Here is an 18,522-nt window from a genome sequence, read left to right on the forward strand (position 1 = left end):
CAATACATCCATCAAAAACAAATGTATGAAAAGTTAAATTAAGTTAAAGCAGATATATAAAATACAAGCTCCAGTTTGTTTTTTATTATTGTTACATTCTGTAACAAATTGTGATAAATGATTTCTATGCTTACCCTTAACTGATGGGCCTACTTTGTCCCAGATGATTAATAAATAGTTATTACACTGGCATTGTCCCACAGACTAACCTTTGATTAGTAATTACTGAGGAGCATAGGACTTCTTGCCTCCTTATGGGCTGTGAAGTTGGCAAACCCTATAAAGTTTCAAGCGCCCCAAAGTGGAATACTATACAGTCACTTACATAAAAGCAGAGAATGCTTATTGATGTGCAGAGACTTTCCCGCATGCTAATTTGTAAAAGCATGTTATAAAGAAGCATAATCCCATTTTTATTAAAGAATAGTAACATGGTGAAAGAGTCAGGAAATATGACAGTGGTTACCTCTGGGTGATGGATTTATGAGGGATTTTTTTCCCTTTGTTGTTAACATTTTCTTTCCTGTATATCCTTAATTTTTATACCATGATTATATATTTCCTTTATGAAAATAATGGGACTCATGGAAATTAATTATTATTTTTAAGTTGATCGTTCACTCAGTATTTTTGTATTTCAATTCACGGTCTATCACTGTGTCTCTATGTGCTTTGGTAAGTGGCTGGTTTAGAGCCCACATAAATAAAGTATACAGCCTTAGAATGGGAAAAAAAATGTAGGTATCCAAGAAGCATTTATTGTATGGAAGTGGAAGGGCTGACGTTATTTGGTTTTTATTTTCAAAGCATCCAGTTTCAAAGACGTATTTTGTTAAATATCATAAATTTCACATGTATTAACCTAACATTAAATCAAGTTATAGCTAAGATTTCCTCCCCCCTTTTCTAACGAACAATTAATTATGTGCCCATAACCAATGGATAATCTTTACTCTTATCTATTTTACAAAATATATCTTGGTATCTCCATTCAGAAAAAAAAAATGCTCCACTAAAATGCTCCAATCTGAACTGACACGAACAAGTTCTGCAAATTTCTGCTTGGTTCCTGCACTGTAAGTTATCTTCAATTAATTAATCCTTATCTCCCTAGGGTAGGCCTTTGACAGGTCTGGAACAAAACTCAGCCAAATGTCAAAACAGGAGGGACAGAAACAGCTCAACGGAAACACGTCTGCCAAATCCCACTTAGATAAATTTATTTCTTCTGGGACAGAGGGCATTTATGAAATGGACATTTGCAAAGTAGAATTTGTAGCATATTAATAAAAAGTGCTAAATGCATAGGTTTTTAAAATAGTGAATCACTTAGGACTCTAATGCCTCATTAATATGGCATTAATCTATTTAGAACCATGCATAACAGAGCCTACTTCCTCAGTAGATTATTCTAGGGTTCAACTTGTAAAGGAATAAATAATCCCAAACTTTTTTCTTAAACTTTTGGGTTTTGTATTTGAAACCATATACATTTTATGTTACTTGAGGTTTAAATTTTACTAATATGCCCACACCTCTGTCATTAAAGTCTCCGGGTCAGGGTAAAGGGAATTGTTAGAAGAAGCATAGTGAGAAAAACATGCTTTTTAAAACCTTCTAGTCCCCTCCAAAGAGATGGGGGCTAGAGGCCCCACAGAGCAGTAGCTGCTGAAACAGCTAAAATAATGGGAGAATCAGACAGCCTTCTCTTATTTACCTGGAGCTCAAAGGCAAAGTAGGAATAGATACCTTTAGGTGTCACCAAGATCCGTCTCCTTGCTCCAGCAAGGAGTGTTTAAGAAAGACTCTCCTGTGTAAGCAAACTTGTAAAGAGCAGGCCAAGTTTTACTTCCCTCTTTTCTTGTTATCGCCAGAAGACAAAAAAAAAAAAAAAAAAAAAGCAACACCTGCAAGGATCCTACATTACTCATGCTTGGGATAATTACCATGCATCATTTGTGCCACCCCCCTTCCTGGCATGTTGGCTCACAGCGAGTGGCCCAACCTCCAGTGACTCCTTTGGTATTTGCTTCTTGCAGCCTACATACAGCATATGAATCATCAAGCCCCCCAGCAGAGGGCTGCCTGGAAAAAATAAGGTTTCAGTTAGAGAACCAGCCATATGGATGCATGGTTGACTCCTACCACGCAACTCTTACAGCAAGTGAAACAGGATAACAACCAATGGCCATGCTTTTCTCTTTGCCAATGGATGTCTGGGGGGAAAGGCAGGAGAAAGTGTAAATGTCAATGTCAAAGAATGAATATTCAGTTCCAAAACTGTGCATAAGTAAATCTGAAAAGAAAAAGAATCACAGCAGCGTCTTATTGCTCAATTCCAGCCCATGTACAGAGAATAAAAAGGCAAAGCAATGTGAGTGAAAAGCAAGATATCAGACTCAGCAGGACTCTGCCACCTTGGCTTTGAATGCTGCCACATTTATGAGTTTAACTGTTTTACCACCAGCCTTCTCTGATCTCACTTGATCAAGAAAGATGGCAAAGGTTTGGATGACCAAGGCAGCGCTGACACAAAATTAGCTCTAGGAATAAGATAACGCGCTCCGTGAGGAAGGAATTACTAAACGTAAAGCCAGCTAATGAATTCCTGGTAGAATTCCTGATGGATGCATCCAAAAGCTGATTCTTGAATTAGTCACAAACCTATGCCTCGTAACTGTTATTTGCCACATACAAATAAAGGACCCAGGACGCAGTTTTTGAGAGCTAAACTGCCGGCAACATAAGTGGGTTGCATCTTATTCCCTTCAAACAAAAAAGAACAATATAGGTAGGTTGGATTGCTGGTTCTTTTGAAACTAAGGATTCAGTGTCTTATGCCATGTTCATTTCAAAAGGATTGTCACTGATAAAAGAGAAATTGTGGATTTCATATGTCTTCTCAGAAAATATTTATTTCATTTTGAAGTATAATTCCAGTTGAGTAAACATTACTTCTGTTTTCATTGAGATCATGATTTCAGTTTTCAAAAAATCTAAATTGTGTTTACTTGTGGTGACTATAACAACAGAGTCACAAATCTGCAGCAATATTATAGCAATGTGGAACTAATCTGAAACGTATGATGTATAGTTCATTTCTTTAGCCTATAAGATAATGAAATGCCAAGCATTACATACATATGCACTTCCTCTGCTTAGTACATCCCAATGTAAATTGGTTACAGTTCATGTTTAAAATAGGATGTTTTTTCTAATACTAGGAATTTTCCTTATGGAATCTTATTTTTTTTAATTGAAGTATAGTTGATATACAATGTTGTGTTAATTTCTGCTGTACAACAAAGTGATTCAGTTATACATACACATATATTCTTTTTCATGTTCTTTTCCATTATGATTTATTACAAGATATTGAATATAGTTCCCTGTGCTATACAGTAGGACCTTGTTGTTTATCCATCCTATATATAATAGTTTGCATCTGCTAATCCCAAACTTCCAATCCAACCCTCTGCCGCCCCCCCCCGCCCCCCACTTCCTTCCCTTGGCAACCACAAGTCTGTTCTCTATGTCTGTGAGTCTGTTTCCGTTTCGTAATGTCATTTGTGTCATATTTTAGATTCCATATGTAAGCGATATCATATGGTATTTGTCTTTCTCTTTCTGAATTACTTAGTATGATAATCTCTAGGTCCATCCATGTAGCCGCAAATGGCATCATTTCATTTTTTTTTATAGCTGAGTAATATGGAATCTTATTTAAAAGAATCCATCCAGGGTTATAGTTTTGCCTATTCTATTTTCCCCTGTCTAGCAAAATGCACTGATTATAAAAGGGTGGCAAAGAATAGGGAATTGACATAACCTGTCTGGGCTTAGAGGAAGGCCTTATACAGTAGGTTCTATAAAACACTTGTTGAATGGTTTCCTGCTCACAGTGTTCAAATTCTTAGCCTGGCATCCAAGACTTTTCTTCATTTGCTTTAATCTAGCCTTTTTCCTTGTCTCTCATTGCTTCTTCTCATGTGCCACGTGCTACCACTGAGTAAAACTTTTGAACTTAATCGGGTTCTGTACTCAATACAGTCTACCTCTAACAAATTTTCCTCACCATTTTCACTAGCCCAAGGGATCAGACTCATTATTTCCAAGATCCCTTTAAATTTTGAATTTAATGACTTATGATTCAAGGAAATACCACTTCCTATGTGAAACATTCTTTGATTGCCCCACCTGAATATTATCTCTCCTTTTGTTCCCCGCTCTTATTGATCATGTCTTCTTCCCAATGTTGTATATCTGTGTCCATGTCTTATGTCCCCTGCTGTTTTTGCAAATTCTCTGAGCAATGCTGCATGACAGTATTCTGCATTCAGGAAATTTCCTCTAATTACATATTGAATTACAGTGAATTACTAAGCAGCAGCCCTGACAATGCAGGAGTTTTATACTGTAGTTTATTTATTAGTTTTGTCTCTCCTGGGTGTTGGAAACCCTCAGCCAGATGTAGCTGAGCTTTTTCCCCAAGGTAATTAAGATTCTCTCCTGCCTTTGCCGTCTCAGTTTCATCCTGTGATTATCTGGCCATAATGATGTGACTGCTTTACAGAAAACTTGATGTTATATCAAGTGCACAAATTTTGTCTTTTTGTCTATAATTGTTCAATTTCATTCTTAAAGTCCAAGCTTTCTACCTTTGCTACATGGAGTTCATCACCTCTGCCTGTTGCTCTTTCTAGATTTAAATCTGATGTGACACAACCCGTACAAACCCAGAAATATACAGATGCAACACTCTTTTCTAACTCTTTCACAGACCATTTCCATGCGAAAAGAATCACATTTAACTGCCTGATATGAAAGTTGCTTCATGAATTTTGCAGTCCTGGGGTGAGAAAAAGAATATTTAGATCCAAGGCTTGAACGATTCACCCACGCAATTTTCAAACGCACATTCCTTCAATTCTTTTGAACACCTACTGTGCAACATACAATTTCCGGGCGTATTACGTCATTATCATCTCTGAGTTATTCTAAACATAAAGTTGACAAAAACTGAAGCTTAAAAATAAAATTGAGTGAAACCAAGGCCCGTAATCTTTAGTAGGTTAACCTAGATCATAAAGCTAAGTAACAGGATTTCAACTCAGGTACCTAATGCAGAGTTCAGTGCTCCCAGGGGGACACCCAGGCTGTCAAGCAGATGTGTCAACTGTGGTAGCGTATGGCTAGCGCTTCTCCTGGTTCATATTAAGCCTCTGAGCCTCATCTTTGTGTTACCCCAGTGGTAAAAGCCACCTCTTCTGAAGACGGCTTCACAATGGTTTATCAGCAAATTATCTTATCCACTGGGTCACCTGTTTTCACATTGCAAATGCCTCCTGGTTAGAGGCACTGACTTGCTTAGACTCTCGGCTTATCCTACATGGCTCGGGACCTTGCTGATTAACCCATTCATGCCTGCAACCTGCGAGTAAAAACTTTGAAAAGTAAGGCTTTGCTACTGAAAGTGTGTTCTATGAACGAAGAGCATTCCTACCACCTGGGAGCTTATTAGAAATACAGACGCTTGGGGTCCATCCCAGACCATCTGAATTCATACGCCTTTTAATTTTGAGAAGCCCTACCAAAGCACTATATTCATTGAAGCTATTTCTCTCACGATATAATAATTTTTGGTATGTTTGTGACTAAATGCAGTGAAAAAATTCTCAATTTTTTGTTTTTAATTTGTTCGTTTGTTATCAAAAAATGATAAACTCTGCAGGCAGTCTCCATTTCCCCTTGGAAAGTAATCACTTGTATACAACAATTGCCTCCACTCTGCCCACTCATCTAAGAGCCAACTTTGCCTTGTATCTCCACAGAAAGTCCACTTAAGGAAGCTTTATTTCTTATCGTAGAAATGGGAAAAAAATTAATTGATTTGGTAGGTTTGGGAGGACAAAATATCATCATGGAAATATCACTGGAGTGGATTCAAGAAGATCTGTATTCAATAGGAGTCTTCCTCTAACCGGGTAGTTACCCCTGGGCAGGCCCCTTCCCACTTCCCGGCCTTGGGTTTCCTCATCTGTATTAAGGAGTTTGGACAACATAATCTCCAAGGCTCCTTCGTACTCTGACAGCTAGTTGGGACTTTACTGATACTTCCTTAATAGATTTCTCATTGCCACCCTAGTCTCTTTCTCCACTGCCAAGTCCAGATAAGTCTTGCTTATTGCCATAGCCTTCTAATTGATCTCTTGCTTCATTTTTGCCCTCTCCCCAACCGAGCTCCATACCACTGCTAGTTCTTTTGTTCTCTAATCATGGCCTTCTGATGCTTAGAACACTTCAACGGTCCCAAACACCTGGACATGACCTGCAAGTCCCTTCCTGTTCCTTGAAGGTGCTGTGCTGTCCTCTGTCCCTAAACACACTGCTGCTCCCAGCCCCTCTTGCCTGAAACATCCCCTACACTCCAGCCTGTTGGCCACTGACTCCTGATAATCTTTCAAGCATCAACTTCATCATCACTAGGTAAGGTGTTCTTGCTATCAGAGTACATTGTGCATCTCATCATAATATTTGATGCTCATTTAGAATTAATCTTTGTGAGGGCTGAACAAGTCTCCCTTGCTCATAATCGTGCTCTTGTAACCAACACCAAGTAAGCATTACAAATTATTATTTGAATTCCATCCTCTGCTTCCTAGTTATTGATAAACTAATAATAGTAAACTCTAAATATTGCTTTAAGGATTAGGCATAATTAATCTAAAATGCCTAGAACAAACTCTGGCATATATTAGGTATTTAATATATGCTAGCTATTACTACTGTTACTATTCTTTTCTCTCTTTAATTACAGCAGTTAGTACAGGCTTAATTGTAATTACCTGGTAAGTAAAAATCTCTTTGTCACTCTGAATGCTAAAGGGAATACACAAAGAAGTAGATGCATTCACCTAAATAAATGCATCAAGTTAGTGGTTTTCCTTATTCCAATGAAACAGAAAATCATACTGTTATGTACTAAATATATATAATTAATCATATTCATTGTAAATTACGGAGCAATGTATTTGGAAAATACAGTATTGAATTATCACAAAGTATTATTAAATTCTTCCAGTAAATGTTCATGATTTGTTCCCTTGAAGCTTAAGCTAATGGAAAAGGCTTGAAAGAGATTATCATTTTGAAGAAAACAGATCCTGGATACTTATGACCTAAAAGGAAATCTGGCATGCATCTCTTAATATTCTTAGAAATTACTCATAGGTTCAGCTTTTATTAATTCATAACTCTTTGAAGTTATGAATTGAAAGTGGTCTGGAAGTCCAATCTCTCATCCAATATTTGAATCTCTGTGGCACCATCTTAGCCAAGTGGATGGGCGGCCTCTGCATGGGCAGTTAGATGATTAAATCTCTATTAGTTTCCATAGCAACATATGATTTATTAATGATGCATCCATGAGTCTTTAAAAATATATTGTCTGCAAGTCAGAAACAAATTATAACACAGTCATAGGAGAAAAAAAACAAAGTGGAAGGTAGATAAGGAAACAATTGAGCTATTAACCAAACTTTAGTTTGATTTTTTTCTCTATCAGATATTAAATAATAACACAGATAGAGTCATGACCAGCAAACATACAAAATGTCAGTCTTATTCTGCCACTGTGTTATTGTTCATTATTACTTATTCCCAGTTTACACCTTTTCTTCATTATCTCTCACCCATTCTTTCTTTATATTCCTTTAGTCTTACCTCTGTGTCTAATTCCTGCTTTCTCACCACTTACTTCCTTGCCTCTCTCCTTAATAGCTTTCTTAGTTTGGCCAAGTATTCTTTTATTTCTAAAATACGGTAATATGACTTTGCCATAATAATACAGAAACTGAGCTGTAATAAGAAATAATCTGACACAGAAGAATAGGCTGAAGAGACAGTAAGAATATGTTGTTAAAGGCTCAGTAAAAATAAGATAGGTGGATGAATGGATAAATGGATGGATTTCAGCTTATAAATATTTATTAAGTTCCAAATAGCAAAGTACTCTGTTAGATTCTGTGATAGATAATAAGTGAGGTCCGATTCTCTGTCTTTAAGAGCTTAAAATCTACAGGAAATTTATACACAGAACTAACCAAACACAGCACAAGACAGACCATGAGCAGTAATATGAAGGGAGAAAAAAATGGGGAAAAAAAGAGATAGAGAAGAAGGGAGAAGTGGAATATTATTCAAGGAAGAGGAAATAGAAATAGAGTAGTTAGCAAATGGAAAATTACTATTGATTATAAGTATTATATTTCAGGGTGTTCAAGAAAGGAAAGGTGTGTTTCAGAACTTAAAGCGCATGATATTAATTTTTAAAAAATCATATGGATTTCACATTCAGCCATGGCCTGTAGAAGTATTGCATGCTACGACTTTATTAAGACTTTATTATGAACCAAATAAAAGCTGTGTAACTAAAGATCTTTTGTTTAACATAAATTGTGTAGATTTATGGAGATTGGCGTGAGGTACTTGTATCGGGCCACCGATAATAGCTGCTGCCTTTAAGAACAGAAACTAAAATAGTAAGAAAAGATACAGAAAGAGGTTTAAACATTTCTGTACAGAATCCTATTTAAAAAAATTCACGTTTACCATTAGATTCTGTACCATCAAAATGTCCTAATGGTAAAAACCACCTTTTAAAATTATTTCAAGCATTTCTGTTTTTCACCTTTTAAATTACATCTTGTACAGGGCAATAAGAAACTCTTTAATGATGAAATGCCAATTAACAACAAGTTCAGTATGTCAAGTAAAAGTAATGATATTTCCTCACCAAATACCACAGCATGATTTATAGAAATGCCATCCTTTCCCAAAGAATGGAATGCTTTCATTTGGTGCGGTAAATTGCATACTGTCTCTTTACAGCTGTTCCCAAAGACAAAGATATTTTTGAGCTTCATTTATAAAACATAAATATCAGATTGTTGTTCCAGCCTTCTTGTAATTCAACATAGCATCAGTGCTGGCTGAACAGTATTCACGCAGTGGAAAGTAAGAAATGGTGACAATTTAAAGTTAACATTGTGAAATGAAGATGAATATGTAAAATGTTAACCTCAAATGGTTTAAGTAGATGTTATGAATACTTAAAGTGAGGAGAGCAGGATCTTGATAAAAGAGCCTTTTGAAATTATTTCCACTTCCTACTGTAAGGGCATTCTGCCTGTTACTAGACTCGTATGATCCCACGTACAGAGTGATGTGTTCTGGGAGAGATTTAGATAGAGGGCTGTGGATTACAGGAAGAGACTGATTCTGTCTGAGGTGGTCACAAAGATGTCTCAAAGAAGGTGGTATTTGATAGAGATACAGTGTCAGAATTGGATATTCGAAGTGAGGGAAGGGATATTTCGGGCAGAAGGAATACATCAATAGGACAAAAGAGGCAAGAAAGCCCCTAGGCAAATGGAATGGGGAGTTTGACTAGTCTGTGAGGTTCATGGAGTTCTTGACAGAGAAATAGTGACAGATCAGATGAGATGGTAAATTAGGGACAGATTATGAAAGGCTTTAAGGGTCACCCTAAAGAATCTGGGTTTTATTGGCTAGTGAATAATAAGCTCAGTGGTATTTTTCCCCAAGGTTTTAAACCCAGAACATTCACATGACCAGAACTGTGCTGTTTATTGGGCATTCAGAATGCACTCAGCTGTGCCAGGTAATTTACAAACATTATCCAATATGGTCATCACAAAAGTATAAAGGAAGTAGTAACCCCATTTTACAGATGAGAAAACTGTCTCAGAGAGGCTATATAACTTGCCTTTGTTCAACAATCTAATAAGACAACTTTTTACCCTAAATTATATGCTCCTTACTCTTCATAATCCTATTGTTTCTTCAAGACTGTAATTTTGTAATTCTCTTACTCTTAATAATTCAGTATTTTGAAGAAAGGAGAAATAAGAGAGAGTTAGGCTTGTTTAGAAGCTATTTTACTATGACAAGAAAAAATAATATTTCTAATTGAATTATATCTATAACTAGTTCAAGTAACAGCAAATCTGAGCTACCACTGTTCCTGAAAAATACACGTTGAAAAATTGCATGATTATCATTTTAGAGTTTTATTATGATGTTGAGGGTTCTTACACAAGTGAAAACTTAAATTTCTTTTATTATCTATTCAGTTTCTAATGGTATTCAGAAAGCTTTGCAATGCAGCTAACAAGAGCTTCCCTAGCCAGATTCATTAAGTGTAATTGCCATTTTTTAAACCATCAAAATTAAGCGCTTAGGGATTCCCTGGTGGCACAGTGGTTGAGAGTGCCCCTGCCGATGCAGGGGACGCGGGTTCTTGCCCCGGTCTGGGAGGATCCCACGTGCCGCGGAGTGGCTGGGCCCGTGAGCCATGGCCGCTGAGCCTGTGCTCCGCAACGGGAGAGGCCACAGCAGTGAGAAGCCCGCGTACCGCAAAAAAAGAAAAAAAAAATTAAGCGTTTAGTATGTGCAAGACATAAAATATGGCAAGTATCTTAATTCCGTTTTTTTCGTTTTAATCACGACAACATTGTAAGATAGGCATTCTTTTCCCATTTTCTAGACAAGGTTACTAAGGTTCCCTGAGGTCTCTACGGGGTAGTCCGTATGTAATGGAACTGGTATCCATGTTGAGCTCTATTTAAGTCACTATTCTTTCCACTACACCTGAATGTCCTGTAACCGCCCACTCCATGTAATAAAGATGAGTGATCTTGAAGTGATGTTCATGCCACATGGTTGCAGAGGAATGAAGTAAAAGGCAGTCTGTGGCACAAACTTGAAGTGGAGTGTCATGGTTATTGGACAGACTTTGAAATCAGAGAAACATGGATTTAACTCTCAAGCCCACCACATAAAAGCATGTGACCTTAGGCCATATTACTGAAGCTTTCTGAGGCTCAATTACAAACTGGGAAAATGCAAATAATAATACCTATCTTAGAGGGTTGTTAAAAGGATTAAGCAAAGTAATGCCTAAAAAGTTCTTAACACAAAGTAGATTCTTAATAAAAGCAAGCACTGTTCATAGTAGTAGTTGTGTTACCACGCTGCCGCATCTCCTCAATTCCCAGGGCTTCAGCTACCATCTCTCCTGCGATCTCTTCCAAGTATTAGATCCAGACCTCTCCTCTGAATTCTGGATGCATATAGCTCATCAGCCACTTGGCATTTGCACTTGGATATCCCACATGCATCTTATACTCGTTGTGTATCAAACTGAACTGAACTAATTATACACATCACCTTCATCCCACCCTGCTAATCTCTGCTTGCCTGCAGTCGTTTTCATATATGATAATGGTAATGTGTTTGTGTGTAAAATCAACCCCACAAGCAACCTACAACCAATCAGATTTCAAGTCACTAAGTTCTGCATTTCTATTTTTGCTCTACTTTTGTAGAACAAAAGTTCTGCATTTCTCCTGACATCATGCTCTTCCTAGCTGCCATCATTTCTCTCCTAGAACACTACCATCACACCCTACATCTGCCTGTCCTTACCAACCAGCTCTCTGTACTGTAACCAGAAGGACCCTCCTACCCACCCTGAGACCTAAATGAAATTGGCTTGAAATCCTTTCCCATTTCCAGTGTTCAAATCCCCTTGGGATTTTTGTCAGTTTGGAGGAGGTTTTCATTCTCACAATTTCCTCTTCCCTCAGGCATCCACCAACTTCTATGATGACCATTTCTGTGTCCTAACACATGGATGTGAAACTCAGCCCCTTCATCAAGTCACACTAATGAGCCACTCACACAAAACACATGTGAATGTCACAAACATTAGTAAAGATTGGGGTTTGGGGAGATGGAGAAATGTTTAGTATTCAAAATGCTAACTTCAAGTGAAACATTAGGCTTTCCCAGTTCTAAAATGCTCTTTGACCTCCTCATCATCTGCATATTTCTGTTAGCTGATTGCCCCTCCTGTATCCCAATATCACACCATCATGCTGGCTCTTCTCTCCATGTTTTTTTTTTTTTTTTTTTTTTTTTGCGGTACGTGGGCCTCTCACTGTTGTGGCCTCTCCCGTTGCGGAGCACAGGCTCCGGACGCGCAGGCTCAGCGGCCATGGCTCACGGGCCTAGCTGCTCCGCAGCATGTGGGATCTTCCCGGACCGGGGCACGAACCCACGTCCCCTGCATCGGCAGGCAGACTCTCATCCGCTGCGCCACCAGGGAAGCTCTCTCCATGTTTTTTTTCCCAGCCCCTCCTCTCTTATCTCTCTCCCTTACTTTCTGGAATAAGGCCATTCTTTTCTTTGTAACTTGAATACTAGTTTGACTAGTATTTGACTAGTATTCTAGTCTAGTAGTCTAGTCTAGACTAGTATACTAGTCTTTTTTTGTTTGTTTTTGTTCATTTGCCTAGATTCCTCTGCTCATACCTTTAGAGTGTGTCCTTTTATCCCAAGTGGTTCGTTATCAAGTATTTTTTCATTAAAAGTTCCCCTAATAGGAATTTGGGAGCCAGCAGTTAACATAATAAATGTTTTGCTTCTATTGCAGAATGCAAATCTGTTTCACTCCCCTGCTTAATAAGCTGTAAGTGGCTTCCCATTGCCTTGAGCAATAAGCCTCAACTTTTTTTTTTTTTTTTTTTTTTGTGGTACACGGGCCTCTCACCGCTGTGGCCTCTCCCGCTGCGGAGCGTAGGCTCAGCGGCCATGGCTCACGGGCCCAGCCACTCCGCGGCATGTGGGATCCTCCCGGACCGGGGCACGAACCCGCGTCCCCTGCATCGGCAGGCGGACTCCCAACAACTGCGCCACCAGGGAAGCCCAAGCCTCACCTTTTTTAGAAGGACTTAGAAAGTATCCTATGATCTAGTTTCCACTATTGACCATTCTGATATCCTGGTTTCTCAAATGCATTGTGCTTTCTCCAGCCCCCAAATCTTCATATACACTGTTCTTCACACATCATATTTTTTCTCTAAATCTTCAGCAGGCCATCTCTTACTGTAGCCTGTACTTACCTGTATAGACTCGTACTCTAGGTTAGATCCTGTTGCTAGGTCCTCTTTTATCATCATTCACTTCTGTACAATGCCTCTTTCACTTGTACTTATTTAAAATGGTATATTTCTTCTCTTCTGTTGTAGACTCCAAGCACCACTGGAACCAGGACCAAATTTCTTTTCTTCACCATCATATCTTCAGCACCAAGCATACAGCAGGCACTCAATTTTTAAAAAAATTTCTTTTAATTTTTTAAAAATTTATTTATTTAATTTATTTATTTTTGGCTGCGTTGGGTCTTCGTTGCTGAGCGCGGGTTTTCTCTAGTTGCGGTGAGCGGGGGCTGCTCTTCCTTGTGGTGCGCGGGATTCTCATTGCGGTGGCTTCTCTTGTTGCAGAGCATGGGCTCTAGGTACACGGGCTTCAGTAGTTGTGGCACGTGGGCTTCAGTAGTTGTGGCGCACGGGCTTATTTGCTCTGTGGCCTGTGGGATCTTCCCGGACCAGGGCTTGAACCCGTGCCCCTCCATTGCCAGGTGGATTCTTAACCACTGTGCCACCAATTTTTTTAAAACTACATGAAAGTACACATTGAGCAAAGCATGTGTGTAAAGTACAGCACTTCATCTCCCTTGACTTCTGGGCTTTAATTTATCCGGCATGGAGGGATCAGTCCTCCAGGAAAATCATAAAATCCCAGTGATGGTGGAGGATACAGGAAACAGGAAACAATTTGCTTTAAAGATCTGAAAGTTCTGTTGTTGACAATGCTAACTCAAGGAGGAGGGGGGTTAAAGGGCAGTGCTTACAAAAGGTCACAAGGATCGCACCTAAATAGGCTGTGAACTATGTGTTTCTAAGCAGAAGGCACTCTTTGTTAACTATCCTCAGGATTTAATTAACTGGTATCACAGTTGGAGAGACACTTCCTGCCTGTGGGGAAATTCAACTGAACTCATCAATTCTAAAATAACTGATTAGCGCCTTTATCTTTCACATTATCTTTCTATAAGTGGGACAGCTACATTTTTACAAGCATCTTTCTGAGGTAAAACCACTTAAAAACTATCAATACTGTTAGGGATAAAGAAGCAGGGTAGAGAATTTAAAAATTCAGGCAAAATAATGTTTGTCAGTATTGCATGTTGAAGTAACACTTGTTATTGAAAATAACACTTGTTTCACAGAATTGACCTGTCAGAGACCCCTATTTTTCATAACATATTAAGCCAGAAGAATGTCACGCATTTTCAGAACTTGCCTGATCATTGGACTGTCAAGAACAGATGTATGTGATGGCTTTCTGGATGGCGGACCCACCTCCTCCCGAGTCTATCATCAACCAGGCAGCTTCACAGGTCTCTAAACTCGTCACCATAGTAGGTCCCAGAAACTGTTCCCATGGTAACCTTCAGTCAAGCAGGTTAGCTCAGGCTGTCTCACACAGGTGTAATAATAGAAAAAGAAATTCTTTCATGAGGCCACAAAAAAGGGTAATATTGATTATTGAATAAGTAGACTGAAAGTCAGAGTGGTTATGGAACCATTTATGAACCATGGTGTTAGTGTCCTAAAATGATACATCTTCTAAAATGTACATGTCCCAAAGAGAATCAAGGAGAAAAATAGGTCATAAATACTGTAGCAATAATTAGCTATTGTTTTTGGAGGTTCTACTAAATATCATGTACTCAACTGGGTAATGTACACATATAATCTCATTTCCCTCCCCCCAAAACCTGGTCATAATAGGTTTTAGCTTTTCCATAATTTACCTGAAGCAAAGGAGGCTCAAAGAATTAAAATGAGAGACTATCACTCAAGTGAGATTTGAACCCACGTTGGCCTACCTCCAAAGTTTCTTTTTATCTCCGAAACTGCTTTTTTTCATGATATCACACTTTTTGAGCATCTCTCAAGCATAATTAGAGGAATAAATCATAGTTTGTGCTGAGAGAGTTCACCACCAATTAAGGACAGGTATGAAAGGTAGCATTTGGGCTACCTTTGTGCCTCAGTGTTTTCATCTGTGAAGTGAGATAATAACTTAATGGGAGGTTCTGAGGATGAAATGAAAAAATGTATTTTAAAACATTCTATAAAATATAAAATGTGATATGTGGCTATTGTTATTATCCTACATATCACATAAAATCTTGGCATATCTCCTCAGCCTAAGTGTCTTTCCACTTTAAAAATGCCAGGTTGAGTTCTTTCCTCAAGTTTGTTTTCTTTGATCTCCAAAATTAAGAGCTCCACAGAGCTTCTAGCCCAGGTCCATAGTGACAGTCGGGAAATAATTACTGCATTAATATATATAACAAAATGCTATTTTACACACACTTATGCACACACACGGCAACTTGCTAAGGAAATATTATTAGTATTTATTTTAAATTAATGCTTCATGGGTAAAAATTGCCTTATCATTCTGCACTTTGGTTGTGCAGAGCAGAGTAAGATTGAAAGCTGAAGGTGCAAAGATAATCTATTTAATCAAGGAAATGGCAAATGCAACAAATTCAAGGGCTGAACCCAGTAACCTACGGGCTGAGACTGGCCTGCAAATGTGGTTTTTTGGGGGGTTTTTTTGGTGTGGCACCTTTTATTTGTTTGTAACTAAACTATTTACAATATAATCAATGCCCATGAATCTATTATGACCCCAAAACAAAGCTAATGTGAACATTCTTCGACATGTTTTTTGGAGCACATACACATTCATTTCTGCTGAGCCTATATCTAGAACTAGAATTGCTGGGTCATGTGTTATGTAAATATTCAGCTTCAGTAGATATTGCCAGTTTTCCAAAATGCTTAAGCTAATTTACACTACCACCAGCAGTGAATGAAAATGCCACTTGCTCTAAATTGTTTCAATACTTTGTATTTGTTGTCTTTTTAATTTTAACCGCTCTATGGGTATGTAGCTTGTGTTACTCTTTAACTCCTTAAAAGTTGCCTTGTGCTCTCATTATTTTATACTAGTAAAGGACGTGCTCTTAAAGATGTTACTATTAACTTTTTGATGGCCAAGTCTAATGACTTTTCTTCAATCCTTGCCTTTCATTTCTTACCAACATGTGACACCACTGACCCCCACTTTCTTCTTGAAACCATATTCCATTGACTTCCATCATATTACATTATCTTAGAAGGTACATCTTTATCCACAGTCCCAAAATCCAGTATACCCTTTATTTTATGTTCGCCTAGAGACAAACAAATGTGTTTTCTTTGGCCAGATTTTAATGATGCTTTTAGACAATGCCTGTACCCTCCCATTTGCTAACTAATCCATCATTCAATCCTCTTAAACTTGACTGTTTCACACATTTATATTACCTGCCAGACATTTGAGTTTTGGACCCCTTTACCAAGTAAGAGGCAAAAGAGATGAGGGCTCTGTCTCATGAAATCGTAAAGACAGAAATGGATGTATCTGAGCATGTAAAACATGAAAGGCAGTGTTGCCGTGAATGTGGACTCAGGCACTAAGAGAGAACTGACATACTCCACCTGCAAAGGTACATGTAAGACCCACATAAAGACGTCTGGCAGCACACAGCAGCTGGTAAGCACATTCACTCGGCAAGCAGCTTTCAAGAACCTGCTGTACGAGCTTCAGAGCAGTTTCTGGCACCATGCAATAAGCATGATGGAAGTTGATGTTCTTTTTCATAATATTGTCATCATTGAAATCATTATCATTGCTGTGATTATGGGTCAGACGCAATTCTAGGAAGGACAGAGTCACACAAGGCCTGGCTTTCTCTTTACTCCCAAATAGAATATATCCCCAATGTCCTGCACCATTCCTGATACACGCTGGTTGTTCAAAATTTTCTGAAGAATGATAGAATAAATAATGGGAGATTGGGGGAGGCCATCCTTAGTCTTTGAAATCCACATCCAAATTCTGCTCTGACAGTTTCTGAAAGAAAGAAAGTATCAGGGCTGCTCTGGGACTTTAATCTTCCTGAAGGAACTGAAAGGACAGACTGTCTTGCTGGAAAAGGTTTCCCAGGAGCTGGACAGGAGGCTAAGTGGATGAATTACATAACGTCTGCAGAGAATTATGGCCATTAAGTGCTATATAAGCACCAGACCATTAATACTACTATCTAAAAGAACTGAGCATCCCATCGCTTCTTATGTGGTAACCTTAGCACAGCAGAGTTTTCTAAGTGTTCCCTCTAACATGCCCTCTCTAATAATACTAATCATTGATTGGTTTGCCAGCTGAAGCACTGATAATGTTCTAGAAGCATGTCACACCGGCAGGTCACACGGGCAGATCTGGGGCAGCCAGCTCTTGTTTGAACTCTGGTCAGGTCTTATGTGAACTGTTACAACATCCTTACTGTCTGCTGACCTTAGATGGGCTCAGTCAGCCAATTCCTAACTACACTAGGCCCATCCTTCTAACTATATTGGCCTTTCTAAACTGTGATCTGTCTAATCATTCCACTTTTCTGCATTCAAACAGTGCATGATTCCTTTTGGCCTAAAAATATCCAGATTCCTTAATAAGGCATAACTTGCACTGGGCTATTTGCTCTCTCCTCTGAGCATCCTAGCACTGTCTACCCACTCCAGAGCAACCTGGAGTCTCTTCCTACTTCTCCAGATGACTTTTCTCACTTTTGTTTCCCTGGGAAACTCCTGAGTACCTTTCAAGCATCCCTTCTACCCTGCTACCCTGAAACCTTCCCTCATATCCATCTGCAGAAGCAGAATGAATTGCTATCTTCTCTACATGTCTATAACACTGAACAATTTTCTTGTATCAACCAGGACCTTTGGCTGCAAATTTTGGAAGTCCGACTTAAACAATTTAAGCTATAAATTGGGATTTATTCAGTATGTATCTGTGGCTAGTTCTCTTCCTCGACCCACATCCCAGGGACTCATCCTGCATTTTTCTCCTCTTTAATGCTGTCCACTCTGTCTCCAATAGCTTTTCTGTCCCAGGACTGGCTTTAGAACAGGTGACAGGCTCCTGGGCTCCCGCTTCCTTGCTGAAGCCAAACCCCTAGGCCCCTTCTTCTGTCTCAAGCAACTTACCTCTAGTTCAGGAAAGAGAAATACCAAGGGGCATCAGAACGTGTGGATCCTAGACCTTATTCTGACATCAATTAGCTGTGTGACATTTGCACCATTGTCCTCTCAAGCGTGAAATGAGGGTGTTGGACCAGAGAAATTTCTGTATTAAACTTCGTTATGCAAAGGACATTTCAGTGAAAATATTTTGACTGCAGAGTTGAGCAATACCTTTACCAGTCTCAGAAAAAGTTTTAAATAGTTTTCTATCCACCAAATAAATCAGCATTGGCCTTACCTAAGTTTACCAGATCCATTTTGATTACTTTTAATACTTCCTTTTTGCTCTGCTTCTCAGCAGGGATGACATGCCTGCAACATACATTCAGAATTTTCTCCTGAATGTAGATTCTAGGAAAAGCTGAAGTGAAGGGGACAGAGAAGAAAAAAATAACGTAGATGACATTTCTTTTAGGCTCGCTGCCTAGACTGCACTTAACCTGCTGCCTTA

The 18,522-nt window shown here is 38.7% G+C and overlaps 1 protein-coding gene across 4 annotated transcripts in view; it reads left to right on the top strand.

Moving 5' to 3' along the window:
- PTPRO (protein tyrosine phosphatase receptor type O) overlaps positions 1-18,522 on the top strand; it is a 229,480-nt gene that overhangs the window by 97,938 nt on the left and 113,020 nt on the right. The window contains exon 1 of one of the 4 annotated variants that reach the window (XM_067695778.1): positions 2,400-2,791. The exons of the other annotated variants lie outside the window; for them this stretch is intronic. The gene's annotated coding sequence lies outside the window, so the exon portion shown is untranslated. Of the gene's footprint in view, positions 1-2,399; positions 2,792-18,522 lie in introns of those variants that run through there. 4 annotated transcript variants of the gene reach the window in all.

The sequence above is a fragment of the Pseudorca crassidens genome, chromosome 11 (assembly GCF_039906515.1).
Source record: "Pseudorca crassidens isolate mPseCra1 chromosome 11, mPseCra1.hap1, whole genome shotgun sequence".
NCBI classification, from domain to species: domain Eukaryota; kingdom Metazoa; phylum Chordata; class Mammalia; order Artiodactyla; family Delphinidae; genus Pseudorca; species Pseudorca crassidens.